This window comes from Arachis stenosperma, chromosome 5 (assembly GCF_014773155.1).
Source record: "Arachis stenosperma cultivar V10309 chromosome 5, arast.V10309.gnm1.PFL2, whole genome shotgun sequence".
NCBI classification, from domain to species: domain Eukaryota; kingdom Viridiplantae; phylum Streptophyta; class Magnoliopsida; order Fabales; family Fabaceae; genus Arachis; species Arachis stenosperma.
In genome coordinates, this window is record NC_080381.1 from 65,278,239 (window position 1) to 65,298,898 (window position 20,660).

General features: G+C 36.7%; 1 non-coding gene across 1 annotated transcript; it reads right to left on the reverse strand.

Moving 5' to 3' along the window:
- Window positions 1-9,849: 9,849 nt before the first annotated feature.
- Window positions 9,850-9,953, reverse strand: LOC130984486 (small nucleolar RNA R71). The gene has a single exon (XR_009088421.1). It is a non-coding gene; the product is annotated as a small nucleolar RNA R71 (small nucleolar RNA).
- Window positions 9,954-20,660: the final 10,707 nt, after the last annotated feature.

Consider the following 20,660-nt stretch of genomic DNA (forward strand, 5'->3'; position numbering starts at 1 on the left):
AATTTGAGAGACAGAATGTATATGCTATTTTGAATCAAACACTCTGTGCTTTCTGTATTAACTAGTCGGCATAAACTCCGCGAACTATGGCTAATGTTCTTTTTACTATCATACTTATATATATATCTATCTTGATTACTATTGTATTATGTAATGATCTTGTATCTCTATGCTTTAGTTATCACATGTGATGATTCACACTTTTGTACCTCTATTTTCCATGTCTTTGAGCTATAATTATTTATCGAGCTTCTCGTATTACTATTTCCTTCTATATATACTATTATATAAGCTTTAGAACTATCGTGGCACTTTGTTATCATTCGCTTTACGGTATGAGGTATGGCTTAGGAGGATAGGGTGTTACATTGTGTGCTAGATAAAGGTGGTGAAATTAGCTCTAGAGGAATATCCCACTCAGGCACAGGCTCTGGCTCAAGCACATACTACTTAACTAGGTCCAGCAGAGGGACAACCTGGTCCTCGGATTGTACAGGATGAGGGTATCCAGATCCATCAGGAAATGGAAAGGGATAGTCTCGTAACATATACAGGCATACTCGAGGCTTGGCGACTACTATGTAAAAACTATGATGCACCGGGTCCTCGTATATGCGTGGGTGATCTAACTCATAGAATAGGATCCATGTCTCCATCTGAAGGGGACGGAAAGAGGGTAAGAACTAGGAAGTCTTTAATAGGGTCGGGAGTAGTTAGTTAAGTCTATTTCAATAATATACCCAATCAACAGCAATAACCAATAAACACAAGAAAGCATAATAACTAAAGAATATAGAAAATCAAGCACAACACATACACAATCGCAGAAAACAAAGTTCATAAGAAATATGCACAAGCAATTATAATGCATATCTATTCTTAGTGCAGGTAATGAATTTATCTGTCGATTTCTACCCCCTACCAACACTACCTGGTACTAGTCCCGGATAAGGCTTTCCCGTTGGCATTAACTTCTGTAAGCGACCTCCCCTTACAGGTGTGGCTCTTCCTAGTCATTGAGTGCTGAACATAACCTCTATAAGCAACCTTGCCTTACAGGTGTAGCTCTCCCTAGTTGTTGTAAGTCATGATAAACCTCTGTAAGGACAACACCTTACAGGTGCGACCATCACCACAGACTAGTCGTTATATCCCTGAAAACCAAGTTTCTCAAATGTTCTGGAATGAAAACGCTTAATGTAATACAGGAAGAATGATTAAACCGAGCACCAGCAACCCCTGCGGTGGTTCTGGCGACACCCATGCCATATCCGATGACCAGAACGGCGGCGGAGCAGCTCCAATAGCCACAGGCAGCTCAACAGCAACCTCTTATAAAATTCTCATTATTTTTCATTTACTGATGAGTGGATATTTTATACGCTTTTTGACATCATTTTCATATAGTTTTTAGAGTGTTTTATTTAGTTTTTATTAATTTTTTATAGGTTTTAGTGTTAAAATCACACTTTTAGATTCTACTATGAGATTTTGTGTTTTTGTACAATTTCAGGTATTTTCTTGTTGAAATTGAAGAGCTGGAGTAGAAGTCTGATTCAGAGACAGAGAAAGCACTACAGATGCTGTCTAGATCTGATCTACCTGCATTTGAAAGATCTTTTCTGGAGCTATAGAAGTCAAAATAGAGCGCTCTCAATGGCTATGGAAAGCTGACTTTCTGAACTTTCCAAGAATATATAATAGTCTATACTTTGCTTCGGATTAAAAGGCTCAAAACTGGCGTCCAAAGCCTGCTTCCTGCCCCCTTCCAAGCGTCCAGCGCCCAAAGAGTAGAGCCCAGCGTCCAAAGGCCCAAAGAGGACCCCCTAGCTAGTGTTCCACGCCCAAGGAGTCTCATAGCATGTGGATCTCATCAAAGCTCAGCCCAAACACTCACCAAGTGGGCCCTAGAACTGGATTTTAGCACTAAATAGACTGTTTTACCCTTATTAGTCATTTGTTTAGTATTTAAGGGATTAGATTCATGTAATTCACAAACTTTTTCACACTCTTCGATTTATGAGAGCATTATACCCGTTTTTCCCATTATTTTTACTTCAGTATGAGTTTCTAAACCTCCTAGGTTGAGGGGAGGAGCCCTGCTGAGTCCTATGAATTAATAAGAGTATTATTGTTTCTTCTTCGATCCGTGTTTGATCTATCTCTAAGATGTATATCCCGATCTTCATTGTGGTGAATAGGATGATCTAACCAATTAGCTCTGTTCATCATATTAAGACGAACGTGCCTGACAAGCACCCGCGTCTACTTGGGTTCGTGTGAGTACTTGGAAGAAAAGCATGAGCCAACAGCTTTGTTTATACTTCTTTCAGACGGTTAATCCACGACTTCGTTGGAGACTTCTCGAGACACTAGTTCAGCCAATTTCTGTGGAGGTTAGGGTCTCCGTGGTATAGGCTAGAATCCAAAGAAGCAGCTTTCTCTGATCCGGAAGATTCAACCTTGTCTGTGGCGTTTTGAGTAGGATCGCCAAGAGAATGGACTGCTATGTGCTTCACCCTTCGTCAGATTGAGTAACCACGACCAATGGCCATGGCCGTGTTCATTCTGTAGCAGAGGAGATCAATGACCACGGGCAATGGCTTTGATCACTTACAGCCTGCCATAGAAGAAGATCATGCACAAGCAAAGAAGACAGTCGTACCAGAGTTAACTGAGAAAGACAAAGCAACTCCAACTCTTAAGTCTCAACTCTATTCCCAGCATATAATTCCTAAAAGCAAACTTCTTAATCCAACAACTTCTGATTCCGCCTGACTAAGACCTGCAAGACAACCATAGCTTGCTTCAAGCCACAAACCTCGTGGGATCGACCCTGACTCGCTTAGGTATTACTTGGACGACCCAGAACACTTGCTAGTACTGCTGCTGTACGAAATAATGTGGGTTTTGTGTATACGCGCACCAAGTTTTTGGCACCGTTGCCGAGGATTGTTGAGTTTGGGCAAACTGCCAGATTGTCTTACTCTCTAGATCAGGTAATTTTTATTTTTCTTAAGTCCATGATTTTGATTTTCTTCTTCTTTTTAATTTTCAAAAAAAAATTTCAAAACATTTTCAAAAATATTTTTCTTTTCTTTGTTCAATTTATGTTCTTGTTGAGTCTTTGATTTTTGGCAAGAGTATAACTTTGATTAAAGTGTTTTATTTTTATTTTCTTCTTCCTTAAATTTTTGAAAATTTCAAAAGTTTTTTTCAAAAATATTTTTCTTTTCTTTGTTTAATTTTTGTTCTTGTTTTGAGTCTTTTGTGTTTGTTCTTGTTGAAATTTTCGTCCCTTTTGAGTTTTCTTTTCAAAAATTTTTTTAAATAGTTTCTTTGTTTAATTCTTGTTTCAATTTTTTAGTTTAGTGTTTTCTTATTTATTTTCTTTGGATTTTTGAAAATTTTGTTTTGGTTTTCTAAAAATTTTAAGTTTGGTGTTCTTCATATGTTCTTGAGTTCTTTAAGTCTTTAAATTTTGTTCTGTATTCTTGTGAGTCTTAAAAGTGTTCTTGAGTCTTACATGTGTGTTGATCTTAAAATTTTTAAGTTTGGTGTCCATTGGTGTTTCTCTCCAAAATTTTTAAGTTCCGTGTTTCAATTTTTGATCTTTTTTGTATTTTTCTCTTTCATCATAAAATAAAAAAAATAAAAAATATCCTTTCTAACTAATTTCAACTGTAATTTTTGAAAAGTAACAATAAAAATTTAGATTTCAATTTTAAAATTTTATCTTATCATATCTTAGTTGTCAACTTTTCAAAAATCAAATTTTTTAAAAAAATAAAAATAAAAATCATACCTTTTTCAAAAATATTATCTTTTTCAAAATCTTATCTTATCTTTTTCAAAATTTAAAAATCTTATCTTATCTTTTTCAAAATTCAAATTTTTAAAATTAAATCTTTTTCAAAATTAATTTTCTAATCTTATCTTTTTTGTTTCTTATCTTATCTTTTCTAACTTCTAATTTTAAAATTCAATCTTTTTCAAATCTTTTAAATTTCTATCTTATCTTTTTCTAATTTCAAATTTTAATTTTAAATCTTTTCTTATCTTATCTTCTATTTTATTTTTTTATTAAAAATCTTTTCTTAATTAATATCTTATCTTCTCTCTCTTCTTTTTCAAAACCTCCTAACTAACTTTTCTATTCATAATTTTCGAAAATACTTCACATATTTCTGTCTCTTCTTTTTCAAAACTACCTAACCAACTCTCATCTCTCTTAATTTTCGAAAATTCCCCCCTCTTCTCTCTCTTCTATTTTTGAAAATTCACTAACTAATTTTAAAATCTTTTTAAATTAATAACATAATTTTCAAAAATTAATTAATTAATTAAGAAATTAAAAATAAAAATATTTTAATTGTTATTTACTTTCTCTATTTATACTACTCTTCTTTTCACATCTCTATTACTCAAAACTCTCCTATCCCTATCTCTTCTTCCATCTTCACATCTTTATCTTCTTTGCTTTCTTCTTTACATCTAACTGGAAGCTTTTTTATCCAAGTGGAACAAAAAAGCTTTCTTTTTTTCTCTTTTTTTATTCTATCTTCTCTTTTGAAGGTAATCTTCTTCTACTTCTTTTATTTATTTTTATTTTTATTTTTTATCTTCTTCTTCTTTCACTTCTGACTTTAAGAAGGAGCTTCTTGCCAATTAGAACAAAGAACTTTCTTCCTTTCCATCTTTTCCTTTTCTTCTTGTTTATGACCAGGAACAGGAATAAATAACCCCTCTTGACTCCTGATCCTGAACCTGAAAAGACTCTAAGGAGACGTTTACAACAAGCTAAAGCACAACACTCCGGAAGAGACCTTTCAGAAAGTTTTGAACAAGAACTGGAGGATATGGACGAACCACAAGAGGAGCCAAGAAAAGTCCTTGGTGACTTCACCATGCCTACCTCTAACTTTTATGGAAGAAGCATTGCTGTACCTACCATTGGAGCTAACAATTTTGAGCTTAAGCCTCAGTTAGTCTCTCTTCTGCAACAAAACTACAAATTCCATGGACTTTCACTGGAAGATCCATATCAGTTCCTAGCTGAATTTTTACAGATCTGTGATACTGTAAAGACTAAAGGAGTTAATCCTGAAGTCTATAAATTGATGCTCTTTCTCTTTGCTTTAAGAGACAAAGCTAAATTCTTGTTAGATGCCCAACCTAGAGAGAGTCTTGACTCTCGGAAAGATGAGCAAGATTAAAGTGAAAGTTCAGACCTTCAGACAAAGAGCAGGTGAATCCCTCTATGAAGCTTGGGAAAGATACAAGCAGCTGATTAGGAGATGTCCTCCTGACATGCTCTCAGAGTGGTCTATCATAGGCATGTTCTATGATGGTTTGCTTGAGATGTCCAAAATTTCATTGGATAGCTCTGCGGGTAGATCCTTCCACCTAATGAAAATACCTACAGAAGCAAGAGAACTCATTGATATGGTTGCAAACAACCAATTCATATACACCTCTAAGAGAAATCCTGTAAACCATGGAATCCCTCAGAAAAAAGAAGTTCATGAAGTTGAGACTCTGAATTCCATCTTGGCTTAGAATAAAATCTTGATCCAACAAGTCAACATGATCTCTCAACATCTCACTGGGATGCAAACTGCACCTGGCAGTAATCAGGAAGCTTCCCTTGAAGAAGAAGCTTATGATCCTGATCAACCCACCATGGAGGAGGTGAATTACATGGGCGAACCCTAATGAAACACCTACAACCCTTCATGGAGGAATCATCCTAACCTCTCATGGAAGGATAAACAGAAACCTCAGCAAGGTTTCAATCAAGGTGGTAGGAACTAGAATAGGTTCAATAACAGGCCACCATTCCCATCTTCTCAAGGGAATATGGAGACCTTTAAGCAGAGCCTTTCTAACTTAGCTACTCTAGTTTCCATCCTCACTAAGACCACCCATAGTTTTATTAATAAAACAAGGTCCTCCATTAGAAATTTGGATGGACAGGTTGGTCAATTGAGTAAGAGGATCCCTTAGATCCCTCCTGACACTCTTCCCAACAATACTGAGGTTAATCCTAGAGAACAGTGCAAGGATGATGAGCGGATAATTTATACGCATTTTGACATTATTTTTAGATAGTTTTTAGTATAATCTAGATATTTTTAGGGATGTTTTCATTAGTTTTTATGCTAAATTCACATTTCTGGGCTTTACTATGAGTTTGTATATTTTTCTGTGATTTCAGGTAATTTTTGGCTGAAATTAAGGGACCTGAGCAAAACTCTGATAAAAGGCTGACAAAGGACTGCTGATGCTGTTGGATTCTGATAAAACACGTTACAACTTGGAGTTCAACTCCAAAAGAAGCCTCAGCTCATGTAAAGTTCAAGCTCAGCCCAAGCACACACCAAGTGGGCCCCGAAAGTGGATTTCTGCATCAATTACTTACTTCTGTAAACCCTAGTAGCTAGTCTAGTATAAACAAGACTTTTTACTATTGTATTCAGTGACTTTGACCATTCGGTCTTTTGACCATAGGTCCTTCTCCCTATTTTTCAAATTCATATCATATTTTGGGGGCTAGCCATTCGGCCATGCCTGGACCTTCACTTATGTATTTTCAATGGTGGAGTCTCTACACACCATAGATTAAGGGTGTGGAGCTCTGCTGTACCTCAAGTTTTAATGCAATTACTACTATTTTCTATTCAATTCGAGTTATTCCTGTTCTAAGATACCATTCGTACTTCAACCTGATGGATGTGATGATCCGTGACACTCATCATCATTCGTCCCTATGAACGCGTGCCTGACAACCACTTCCGTTCTACAAGCGAAAGCTAGAGTGTGTATCTCTTGGATTCCTGATGCACGACGCATGGTTGCCCTCACCTGACAACTGAGCCTTTCATTCCGTGAGATCAGAGTCTTCGTGGTATAAGCTAGAATTGATGGCGGCATTCATGAGAATCCAGAAAGTCTAAACCTTGTCTGTGGTATTCCGAGTAGGATTCCGAGATTGAATGACTGTGACGAGCTTCAAACTCGCGATTGTTGGGCGTGATGACAAACGCAAAAGAATCAAGAGATTCTATTCCAACATGATCGAGAACCGACAGATGATTAGCCGTGCCGTGACAGAGCATTTGGACCTTTTTCACTGAGAAGATGGGATGTAGCCATTGACAACGGTGATGCCCTACATACAGCTTGCCATGGAAAGGAGTAAGAAGGATTGGATGAAGGCAGTAGGAAAGTAGAGATTCAGAAGGAGCACAGCATCTTCATACGCCTATTTGAAATTCCCATCGATGATCTACATAAGTATTTTTTTCTTTATTTTCAGTTTATTTATTATTATTCAAAAACTCCATAACCATTTATTATCCGCCTGACTGAGATTTACAAGATGACCATAGCTTGCTTCATACCAACAATCTCTATGGGATCGACCCTTACTCACGTAAGGTTTATTACTTGGACGACCCAGTACACTTGCTGGTTAGTTGAGTGAAGTTGTGAAATTATGTTTAGACCATGGTATTGAGCACCAAGTTTTTGGGGCCATTACCTGGGAATCAATTTCGAACAACAATTTAAGTATGAATCACAATTTCGTCCACCAAGTTTTTGGCGCCGCTGCCGGGGATTGTTCGAGTATGGACAACTGACGGTTCATCTTGTTGCTCAGATTAGGTAATTTTTTTTTCTTTTCAAAAAATTTTCAAAAATATTTTTCAAATATTTTCTCCCTCTATTTTCGAAAAATCCTTCAGAGTTTTTAAGAATGAATTCTAGAGTTTCAAAATGGTATGCTGAAGCTTGGCTGGCCATCAAGCTTTAGACTAACCTGGTATGATTCCTGGGATTTTGATTGAGGACTTTGAATTCATTACTTCCTTTTTCTTATATGTTTTTCGAAAAATATAAAATAAAACCAAAAAAAATATAAAATTATAAAAATCAAAAATATTTTTGTGTTTCTTGTTTGAGTCTTGTGTCATGTTTTAAGTTTGGTGTCAATTGCATATTCATATTGTTCTTGCAATTTTCGAAAATTCATACATTCATAATGTTCTTCATGATCTTCAAGTTGTTCTTGGTAAGTCTTCTTGTTTGATCTTGATGTTTTCTTGCTTTGTGTCTTTTATTGTTTTTCATGTGCATCTTTGCATTCATATTGTCTAAGCATTAAAGATTTCTAAGTTTGGGGTCTTGCATGTTTTCTTTGCATAAAAAATTTTCAAAAATATGTTCTTGATGTTCATCATGATCTTCAAAGTGTTCTTGGTGTTCATCTTGACATTCATAGTGTTCTTGCATGCATCATGTGTTTTGATTCATAATTTTCATGTTGTGAGTCATTTTTTATGTTTTTCTCTCTCATAATTAAAAATTCAAAAATAAAAAAAATATCTTTTCCTTTATTCTCTCAAAATTTCGAAAATTTGAGTTGACTTAGTCAAAAAATTTTTAAATTAGTTGTTTCTTGTAAGTCAAGTCAAATTTTCAAATTTTAAAAATCTTATCTTTTCAAAACTTTTTCAAAAAAATTAAATCTTTTTCCATTTTTTTTACTATTTTTCAAAAATTTTAAAATATTTTTCAAAAATCATTTTCTTAGTTTTATCTTTATTTTCGAAAATTATGCTAACAATTAATGTGATTGATTCAAAAATTTGAAGTTTGTTACTTTCTTGTTAAGAAAGGTTCAATCTTTAAATTCTAGAATCTTATCTTTTAGTTTCTTGTTAGTCAAGTAATTAATTTTAATTTTAAAAATTAAATCTTTTCTAACCATATCCTTTTAATCATATCTTTTTATCTTATCTTTTATATCATATCTTTTTAAATTTTATCTTTTTCAAGAATTTGATTTTAAAATATCTTTTCTAACTTCTTATCTTCTTATCTTTTCAAAATTAATTTTCAAATCTTTTTCAACTAACTATTTGACTTTTTGTTTGTTTCTTATCTTTTTCAAAACCACCTAACAACTTTTCTCTCTCTAATTTTCGAAAATACCTCCCTCTTTTTTCAAAAATTCTTTTTAATTAATTAATTGTTTTAAATTTTAATTTTAATTTTATTTCTTATCTTAATTTTCGAAAATCATTAACTCCTTTTCAAAATTATTTTCGAAAACTTCTGTCTCTCATCTTATTCTATTTATTTATTCATTCACTAACACTTCTCTTCATCTCAAATCTCTGCCCCTATCCTCACCTTTGTGTTTGGATTCTCCTTTCTTTATTCCCTTTCTTCTTCTACTAACAATAAGGAACCTCTTTACTATGACATAGAGGATTCCTCTTCTTTTTCTGTTCTCTTCTCTTTCATATGAGCAGGAACAAGGAAAAAGGCATTCTTGTTGAAGCTGATCCAGAACCTGAAAGGACTCTGAAGAGGAAACTAAGAGAAGCTAAATTACAACAATCCAGAGACAACTTTGCTGAAATTTTTGAACAAGAAAAGGAGATGGCAGCCAAACCCAACAACAATAATGCAAGGAGGATGCTTGGTGATTATACTACACCTACTTCCAAGTTTGATGGAAGAAGCATCTCAATTCCTGCCATTAGAGCAAACAATTTTGAGCTGAAACCTCAATTAGTTGCTCTAATGCAACAGAACTGCAAGTTTCATGGACTTCCATCAGAAGATCCCTACCAGTTCTTAACTAAGTTCTTATAGATCTGTGAGACTGTTAAGACTAATGGAGTAGATCCTAAAGTCTACAGGCTCACGCTTTTCCCTTTTACTGTAAGAGACAGAGCTAGAGCATGGTTGGACTCTCAACCTAAAGATAGCCTGGACTCCTGGGATAAGCTGGTCACAGCCTTCTTGGCTAAATTCTTTCCTCCTCAAAAGCTGAGCAAGCTTAGAGTGGATGTTCAGACCTTCAAACAAAAAGATGGTGAATCCCTCTATGAAGTTTGGGAAAGATACAAGCAGATGACCAAAAGATGTCCTTCTGACATGTTTTCAGAATGGACCATGATAGATATATTCTATTATGGTCTATCTGAGTTCTCTAAGATATCACTAGACCATTCTGCAGGTGGATCCATTCACCTAAAGAAAATGCCTACAGAAGCTCAAGAACTTATTGACATGGTTACAAATAACCAGTTCATGTACACTTCTGAGAGAAATTCCGTGAATAATGGGACGCCTAAAAGGAAGGAAGTTCTTGAAATTGATGCTATGAATGCCATATTGGCTCATAACAAAATGTTGACTCAGCAAGTCAACATGATTTCTCAAAGTCTGAATGGATGGCAAAATGCATCCAATAGTACTAAAGAGGCATCTTCTGAAGAAGAAGCTTATGATCCTAAGAACCTTGCAATAGCAGAGGTAAATTATATGGGTGAACCTTATGGAAACACCTATAATTCATCATGGAGAAATCATACAAATTTCTCATGGAAGTATCAACAAAAGCCTCAACAAGGCTTTAATAATGGTGGAAGAAATAGGCTCGGCAATATCAAGCCTTATCCATCATCTTCTCAGCAACAGACAGAGAATTCTGAATAGAGCACCTCTAACTTAGCAAACTTAGTCTCTGATTTGTCTAAGGCCACTTTAAGTTTCATGAGTGAAACAAGGTCCTCCATTAGAAATCTGGAGGTACAAATGGGCCAGCTGAGTAAGAAAATCACTAAAACTCCTCCTAGTACTCTCCTAAGCAATACTGAAGAGAATCCAAAAAGAGAGTGCAAGGCAATTGATATAATCAATATGGCCGAACCTAGAGAGGAAGGAGAGGACGTGAATCCCAATGAGGAATACCTCATGGGACGTCTCTCAACAAAAAGGAGTTTTCTATTGAGGACCCAAAGGAATATGAGGCTTATATAGAGACCACAGAGATTCCATTAAACCTCCTTCTGCCATTCATGAGCTCTGAAGACTATTCTTCCTCTGAAGAGGATGAAGATGTAACTGGAGAGCAAGTTGCTCAATATCTAGGAGCTATCATGAAGCTGAATGCCAAGTTATTTGGTAATGAGACTTGGAAAGGTGAACCTCCCTTGCTCATTGGTGAACTAGATACATGGGTTCAACAAACTTTACCTCAAAAGAGACAAGATCCTGGCAAATTCGTAATACCCTGCACCATAGGCACCATGATCTTTGAAAAAGCTCTGTGTGACCTAAGGTCAGGTATAAATCTTATGCCACTCTCTGTAATGGAGAAGCTGAAAATCATTGAGATACAGCCTGCCATATTTTCATTGCAAATGGCAGATAAGTCAGTAAGACAAGCTTATGGATTGGTAGAGGACGTGTTGGTAAAGGTTGAAGGCCTTTACATCCCTGCTGATTTCATACTCTTAGATACTAGGAAGGAGGAGGATGAATGCATCATCCTTGGAAGACCTTTCCTAGCCACAGCAGGAGCTGTGATAGATGTTAACAGAGGAGAATTAGTCCTTCAATTGAATGGGGACTACCTTGTGTTTAAGACTCAAGGGTGTTCTTCTGTATACATGGAGAATAAGCATGAAAAGTTTCTCTCAGTACAGAGTCAAACAAAGCCCCCACAATCAAGCTCTAAGTTTGGTGTTGGGAGGCCACAGTCAAACTCTAAGTTTGGTGTTGAATCCCCACATCCAAACTCTAAGTTTGGTGTTAGGAGTCTACAGCATTGACCTGATCACCTGTGTGGCTCCATGAGAGCCCACTATCAAGCTATTGACATTAAAGAAGCGCTTATTGGGAAGTAACCTAATTTTTATTTATCTAATTTTATTTTTCTTTTATTGTTCTTTAATGTTTTATTAGGTTCATGATCATGTGGAGTCACGAAAAAAATACTAAAATTAAAAACAGAATCAAAAATAACAGAAGAAAAAATCACACCCTTGAGGAAGGACTTACTCGCGTTCAAACGCCAGTAAGGAACATCTGGCTGGCGTTCAACGCCAGAACAGAGCATGGATCTAGCGTTGAACGCCAGAAACAAGCAGCATCCTGGCGTTTGAACGCCAGTAATATACCCTGAGGAGAACTGGCGCTGAACGCTAGAAACAAGCATGGAACTGGCGTTCAACACCAGAAACATGCTGCAATTGGGCGTTGAACGCCCAAAATAAGCATCACTTCGGCGTTTAAATGCCAGAATTGTATGCAAAGGCGTTTTACATGCCTAATTGGTGCAGGGATGTAAATTCTTGACACCTCAGGATCTGTAGACACCACAAAATCATCACAGGATCTGTGGACCCCACAGGATCCCTACCTTCCTTAACTCACCTTCTCTCCTCATCTTCACATCCATCCACTCTTTCCCAAAAACCCTTCACCAATCACCTCAATCTCTCTTTCCAACTACCCCCTCTTCTATACCTTGGCTGAATACACCTCCCCCACTCTCCCTTATATTTTCTCTTCTTCTTCTTCTTTTCTTTCTTCTCTTGCTCGAGGGCGAGCAATATTCTAAGTTTGGTGTGGTAAAAGCATAGCTTTTTTGCTTTTCCATAACCATTGATGGCACCTAAGGCCAGAGAAACCTCAAAAAAAAAAAAAAGAAAAGAGAAAAGGGAAGACAATTGCTTCCACCTCTGAATCATGGGAGATGGAGAGATTCATCTCAAGGATCCATAGCTCAGTAATAGAGCATTTGACTGCACATCAAGAGAGCATGAGGAATTCCCTCATCAAGAAATCCCTGAGATACCTCAGGGGATAAATTTTCCTCCATTCAATTATTGGGAGTAACTAAGGATAGGAGCACCAAAATCACTAGGGATCCTGCAACAGAGGCAAGGAAGAGACATAAAGGAGCTCAAAAAGCACAATTGGTCCATCAAAAGGCGCCACCCTCACTAAGGTGGACTCATTCCTTAACTTCCTTGTTCTTATCTCTCTATTTTTCGATTTTTATGCTATATGTTTGTTTATGTCTTGTGTCTTTATTACATGATCATTAGGATTTAGTAATTATGTCTTAAGGCTATGAATAATTTCATGAATCCTTCACCTTTCTTAAATAAAAAATATTCCTAATTCAAAAGAACAAGAAGTACATAAATTTTGAATTTATCCTTGAAATTAGTTTAATTATATTGATGTGGTGACAATACCTTTTGTTTTCTGAATGAATGCTTGAACAGTGCATATTTTTTATCTTGTTGTTTATAAATGTTAAAATTGTTGGCTCTTGAAAGAATGATGAACAAAGAGAATGTTATTGACAATCTGAAAAATCATGAAAATTGATTCTTGAAGCCAGAAAAAGCAGTGAAAAAGCAAAAGCTTGCAAAAAAAAATTTGGCAAAAAAAATTAGAAAGAAAAAGAAAAAGCAAGCAAAAAAAGTCAATAGCCCTTAAAAATAAAAGGCAAGGGTAAAAAGGATCCAAGGCTTTGAGCATCAATGGATAGGAGGGCCCAAGGAAATAAAATCCAGGCCTAAGTGGCTAAATCAAGCTATCCCTAACCATGTGCTTGCGGCATGCACGTCCAAGTGAAAAAGCTTGAGACTGAGTGATTAAAGTCGTGATCCAAAGCAAAAAGAGTGTGCTTAAGAACTCTGGACACCTCTAACTGGGGACTTTAGCAAAGCTGAGTCACAATCTGAAAAGGTTCACCCAGCTATGTGTCTGTGGCATTTATGTATCTGGTGGTAATACTGGAAAACAAAGTGTTTAGGGCCACGGCCAAGACTCATAAAAGTAGCTGTGTTCAAGAATCAACATACTTAACTAGGAGAATCAATAACACTATCTGAAATTCTAAGTTCCTATAGATACCAATCATTCTAAACTTCAAAGGAGAAAGTGAGATGCCAAAACTGTTCAGAAGCAAAAAGTTACAAGTCCCGCTCATCTAATTAGAATTAATATTCATTGATATTTTGGGATTTATAGTATATTCTCTTCTTTTTATCCTAATTAATTTTCAGTTGCTTGGGGACAAGCAACAATTTAAGTTTGGTGTTGTGATGAGCGGATAATTTATACGCTTTTTGGCATTGTTTTTAGATAGTTTTTAGTATAATCTAGCTATTTTTAGGGATGTTTTTATTAGTTTTTATGCTAAATTCACATTTCTGGACTTTACTATGATTGTGTATTTTTCTATGATTTCAGGTAATTTCTGGCTGAAATTGAGGGACCTAAGCAAAACTCTGATAAAAGGCTGACAAAGGACTGCTGATGCTGTTGGATTCTGACCTCCCTGTACTCAAAATAAATTTTCTGGAGCTACAAAACTCCAAATTGCGCGCTCTCAATGGCGTTGGAAAGTAGACATCTAGGGCTTTCCAGCAATATATAATAGTTCATACTTTATTCGTGATTAGACAACATAAACTGGCACTCAACGCCAGTTCCATGCTGCATTCTGGAGTCAAACGCCAGAAACACGTCACGAACCAGAGTTGATCGCCAAAAATACGTTACAACTTGGCGTTCAACTCCAAAAGAAGTCTCAGCTCGTGTAAAGTTCAAGCTCAGCCCAAGCACACACCAAGTGGGCCCCGGAAGTGGATTTCTGCATCAATTACTTACTTCTGTAAACCCTATTAGCTAGTCTAGTATAAATAGGACTTTTTACTATTGTATTCAGTGTCTTTGACCATTCGGTCTTTTGACCATAGGTCCTTCTCCCTATTTTTCGAATTCATATCATATTTTGGGGGCTGGCCATTCGGCCATGCCTGGACCTTCACTTATGTATTTTCAATAGTGGAGTCTCTACACACCATAGATTAAGGGTGTGGAGCTCTGCTGTACCTCAAGTTTTAATGCAATTACTATTATTTTTTATTCAATTCGAGTTATTCCTGTTCTAAGATACCATTTGTACTTCAACCTGATGGATGTGATGATCCATGACACTCATCATCATCCGTCCCTATGAACGTGTGCCTGACAACCACTTCTGTTCTACAAGCGAAAGCTAGAGTGTGTATCTCTTGGATTCCTGATGCACGACGCATGGTTGCCCTCGCCTGACAACCGAGCCTTCCATTCCGTGAGATCAGAGTCTTCGTGGTATAAGCTAGAATTGATGGTGGCATTCATGAGAATCCAGAAAGTCTAAACCTTGTCTATGGTATTCCGAGTAGGATTCCGGGATTGAATGACTGTGACGAGCTTCAAACTCGCGATTATTGGGCGTGATGACAAACGCAAAAGAATCAAGGGATTCTATTCCAACATGATCGAGAACCGACAGATGATTAGCCGTGCCGTGACAGAGCATTTGGACCTTTTTCACTGAGAGGATGGGATGCAGCCATTGACAACAGTGATGCCCTACATACAGCTTGCCATGGAAAGGAGTAAGAAGGATTGGATGAAGGCAGTAGGAAAGTAGAGATTCAGAAGGAGCACAGCATCTTCATACGCCTATCAGAAATTCCCATCGATGATCTACATAAGTATTTTTATCTTTATTTTCAGTTTATTTATTATTATTATTCGAAAACTCCATAACCATTTATTATCCGCCTGACTGAGATTTACAAGATGACCATAGCTTGCTTCATACCAACAATCTCTGTGGGATCGACCCTTACTCACGTAAGGTTTATTACTTGGACGACCCAGTACACTTGCTGGTTAGTTGAGAAAAGTTGTGAAATTATGTTTAGACCATGGTATTAAGCACCAAGTTTTTAGGGCCATTACTTGGGAATCAATTTCGAACAACAATTTAAGTATGAATCACAATTTCGTCCACTAAAGGCCATAACCATGGAGGTTGAGGCCGAATTAGAGGAGAATGGGAAGGTGTTGAATGCCAGTGAAAAAGCCTTCACTGGGCGTTCAACGCCCACCAGCCCAGGGAAGCTGGCGTTGAACGCCAGCAAGGACATCCCTGCCGGGCGTTCAATGCACAGAATGCTAGAGGGACTGGCATTTATCGCCAGTCAGGGTGGACAGCAAGGGCATTCAACGCCAAATAAGCTGACAGAGCTAGCGTTGAATGCCAGTCAAAGCACACTCTCTGAGTGCCTAAACCCCACTCAAGACCCCTCTAGCCTAGAACTAAAGGAAACCATATAGACAATTGAGGTTCCTTTGAATGCACTTCTGCAGTGCATGAGTTCTGATGACTACTCATCCTCAAGTGTGGATGAAGACACTAGAGGTGAGCAAGTTGCTTGTTTCCTAGGAGCTCTAATAAAGCTGAATGCCAAGTTATTTGGTACAAAGCCTCTGGAGGAAGAACCTTCACTGCTTACCAAAGACCTCCATGCTTTGGTTTTGCAAGAGCTACCACAGAAGCTTCCAAACCCTGGATGCTTTTTGATTCCTTGCACCATAGGCACTATGAACTTTAATAAGGCTCTGTGTGACCTAGTTCAAGCATCAATCTTATGCCACTCTCTGTAATGGAGAAGCTGAGCATACTTGAGGTACAAACTGCACACGTCTCTTTAGAGATGGCAGACAAGACCATGAAGAAGCCACATGGCTTAGTGGAGGATGTCTTGGTTAAAGTTGAAAACCACTACATTCCTGCAAACTTCATTGTCCTAGACATAGGAAAGGATGATAATGACTGTGTCATCCTTGGAAGATTTTTTTAGCAACAGCCAATGCTATCATTGAGGTGGCTAAAGCAGAACTGACCCTAAAGTTAAGGGAGGATCATATCTTATTCAAGATGCCTCATCCTAGCCCTCCCTCTAAAAGAGAGATCATAGTGCAACATCTAGTGTGCCAACCCTCTCTTTCTGTGCAGAGCTCTGCAGAACCCCCAGACACCAATTCTAAGTTTGGTGTTGGGCAGCCCTCAACAAGCTGTAAGCACAAAGGTACTAAAAAGAAAGTACCTAAAGGCTGGAAGAACAAGAAAGTCCCAACTGAAGGCTTCTCACCTGGCATGAGAGTTGTCTTCACTAAGAAGCCAGCCTTACCACACACAGTGAGCTGTGTTCTATCTCTAGAGTATGTAGAGCTTATTCATGAGAGGACAGGAAAAAAATTCATTGTCAAGGGCAAAAATTTGAGCCCATACTCACCTCCATAAGGAGCTAAAGATCAAGCTAGTGACTCCAAAAGAGCGCTTGTTGGGAGGCAACATAACTTTACTCAACAATTTATTTTCATATTGTTTTTCCTTTCTATTGTCAGAGTCATGATCATATGCATTAGCCAGGAAACAGAATTCATAGCAGTAAAACCAAAACACTGCGGAAAGAGTGTTAAAGTTGAACGCCAATGAGGAAGCCCTCACTAGGCGTTCAACGCCCCAAGAGTGGAGCATCGCTGGCATTGAACGCCAGCCCGTGAGCAGCCCCTCGACGTTTAAACGCCAATTAGAGAAGCAGAGAATCTGAAATTTCCTAGCCTCTCAAGACTAAGAGGTCCCACAGAAGATCCACCTACCACACCTTCTTCTTTTCCATTGATCATATTTGCTCGAGGACGAGCAAAACTCTTAAGTTTGGTATTGCAAAAGCATTGCTTTGTGACTTTTACCACTCTTAAGTATAGAAGAAGAGGATGGAGCAAACTAGAGAGCATGCACATGAACCTGTGCAGCCGCCTCAACAAAGGCAAAGGAGTGTGATAAGAGGATAATTTATACGCTTTTTGGCATTATTTTTAGGTAGTTTCTAGTATGTTTTAGTTGCTTTTTAGTATATTTTTATTAGTTTTTATGCAAAAATTACATTTATAGACTTTACTATATGTTTGTGTGTTTTTCTGTGATTTTAGGTATTTTCTGGCTGAAATTGAGGGACCTGAGCAAAAATCTGAGCAGAAAGGACTGCAGATGCTGTTGGATTCTGAACTCCCTGCACTAGAAGTGGATTTTTCGGAGCTACAAAAACCCAATTGGCGCGTTCTCAATTGCGTTGGAAAGTAGACATCTTGCGCTTTCCATCAATGTATAATAGTTCATACTTTTTCCGAGATTTGATGGCCCAAACGGGCGTCCAAACACCCACCAAAGACCCTTTTCTGGCGTAAAACGCCAGAACTGGCACCAAAGCTGAGTTAAACGCCCAAACTGGCACCAAAACTGGCATTTAAACTCCAAGGATGGCTTATGCACGTGAAATCTTCAAGGCTCAGCCCAAACACACACCAAATGGGTCCCGGAAGTAGATTTCTGCACTATCTACTCATTTTCTGTAAACCTAGTTTACTAGTTTAGTATAAATAGCACTTTTTACTATTGTATTCAGAGTCTTTGACCTTTTGGGAGTTCTTCGAACCATTTTTGGGAGGCTGGCCATTCGACCATGCCTAGACCTTTTGTTCTTATGTATTTTCAACTGTGGAGTTTCTACACCTCATAGATTAAGGTGAGGAGCTCTGCTGTTCCTCGAGTATTAATGCAAGTATTATTGTTTTTCTATTCAATTCACGCCAACTTCTCCTCCAAGATATACTCTTGTACTTAGTTCAGTTAAGTCAGAATGAAGGGGTGACCCGTGACAATCACTCAATCTTCGTTACTCGCTTAGCCAATATCCGCGTGCCTGACAACCACAAAGCGGTCTACATGATGTTCAACGTAGTCATTGGACGACAGCTGGAGTATTCTCTTTGGTCTCTGACCCACAGATCTGAATCACCTCTCCTGACAACAGAGCATTCGAATCCATGACGTTAGAACCTTCGTGGTATAAGCTAGAACCAATTGGCAGCATTCTTGAGATCCAGAAAGTATAAACCCTGTCTGTGGTATTCCGAGTAGGATCTGGGATGGGATGACTGTGACGAGCTTCAAACTCGTGACTGTTGGGCGCAGTGACAGTGTGCAAAAGAATAAATGTATTTTATTCCGACACGATCGAGAACCGACAACTGATTAGCCATGCGGGAAACCGTAGAGGACATGTTTTAACTGAGAGGACGGATGGTAGCCATTGACAATGGTGATCCACCAACATACAGCTTGCCATGGAAGGTAACCAATTGAATCCGCCTGACTGAGATTTACAAGATGACCACAGCTTGCTTCAAGCCGTCAATCTCTGTGGGATCGACCCTTACTCACGTAAGGTATAACTTGGACGACCCAGTGCACTTGCTGGTCAGCTATGCGGAGTTGTGAAAAGTGTGAATCACGATTTCGCATACCAAGTTTTTGGCATCATTGCCGGGGATTGTTCGAGTTTGGACAACTGACGGTTCATCTTGTTACTTAGATTAGGTAATTTTCTTCTTGTTCTATTTTAAGAAAATTTCAAAAATCTTTCAAAAATTTTTCTAATTTTCAAAAATTTTTCAAAAAATTTTTTAATAAAACCATAAAATCAAAAAATTTTTGTGTTTCTTGTTTGAGTCTAGAGTCAAATTTTAAGTTTGGTGTCAATTGCATGTTTTTATTTTTCTAGCATTTTTTGAAAACTCATGCATATATTCTTCTTGATCTTCAAGTTGTTCTTGATGATTGTCTTTGTTTGATCCTGTGATTTTCTTGTTTTGTGTCTTTTCTTGTTTTTCATATATATTTTTAATTTGTTAGTGTCTAAGCATTAAAAATTTCTAAGTTTGGTGTCTTGCATGTCTTTCTTTTCTAAAAAAAAATTTAAAAAAATATGTTCTTGGTGTTCATCTTGACATTCAAAGTGTTCTTGCATGCATCATTGGTTTTGATCCAAAATTTGTATGTTTTGAGTCGAGTTTTTTGTTTTTTTCTCTTTCTTCATTAAAATTCAAAAATAAAAAAAAATCTTTTCCTTTTCATTCATAAATTTTGAAATTTTGGGTTGACTTAGTCAAAGATTTTTAAAATTTAGTGGTTTCTTGTTAGTCAAGTCAAAATTTCAATTTAAAAATTTTGATCTTTTCAAATCTTTTTCAAAAATCAAATCTTTTTTATTTTTTTTAATATTTTCGAAAAATTCTTCAAAATAAATTTTTCAAAAACTTTTTCTTAATTTTATTTCATAATTTTTGAAATTATTACTAACAATTAAAGTTTTGATTCAAAAATTTCAAGTTTGTTACTTTCTTGTTAAGACATGTTCATTTTTTAAATTCTAGAATCATATCTTTTAGTTTCTTGTTTGTCAAGTCATCAACTTCAATTTTCAAAATCAAATCTTTTCAAATTTCTTTTTCAAATCATTTTCAAAATAGATTTCAATCATATCTTTTTCAAAACTTAATTTCAAAATCTTTTTCTAACTTCTTATCTTTTCAAAATTTATTTTCAAATCTTTTTCAATTAACTACTTGACTTTTTGTTTGATTTTAAAAAAGTTTACTAATTCTTATCTTTTTCAGAACCACCTAACTACTTTTCTCTCTCCAATTTTTGAAAACCACTAACAACTTTTTCAAATTTTTTTTAATTAACTAATTATTTTAAACTCTAGTTTTATTTTATTCCTTTCATAATTTTCGAATACTAACTAATATTTAAAATAAAAACAAAAAAAATTTTCCTCTTATTTAATATTTGAATTCTCTCTCTCTCATCTCTTTCTATTTATTTATTCATTTACTAACACTTCTCTCCTTCTTAAAATTCGAACCTTCTCTCCCTTTCTGTGTTCGAATTCTCTTTATTTTCTCTCTACCTCATTCTTCTCTTCTTCTCTTCTTCTCTTCTTCTACTCACATAAAGGAATCTCTATACTGTGACATAGAGGATTTCTCTTCTTTTCTATTCTCTTCTTTTTCACATGAGCAGGAACAAGGATAAAGATATTCTTGTTGAAGCCGATCTTGAACCTGAAAGGACTCTGAAGAGGAAGCTA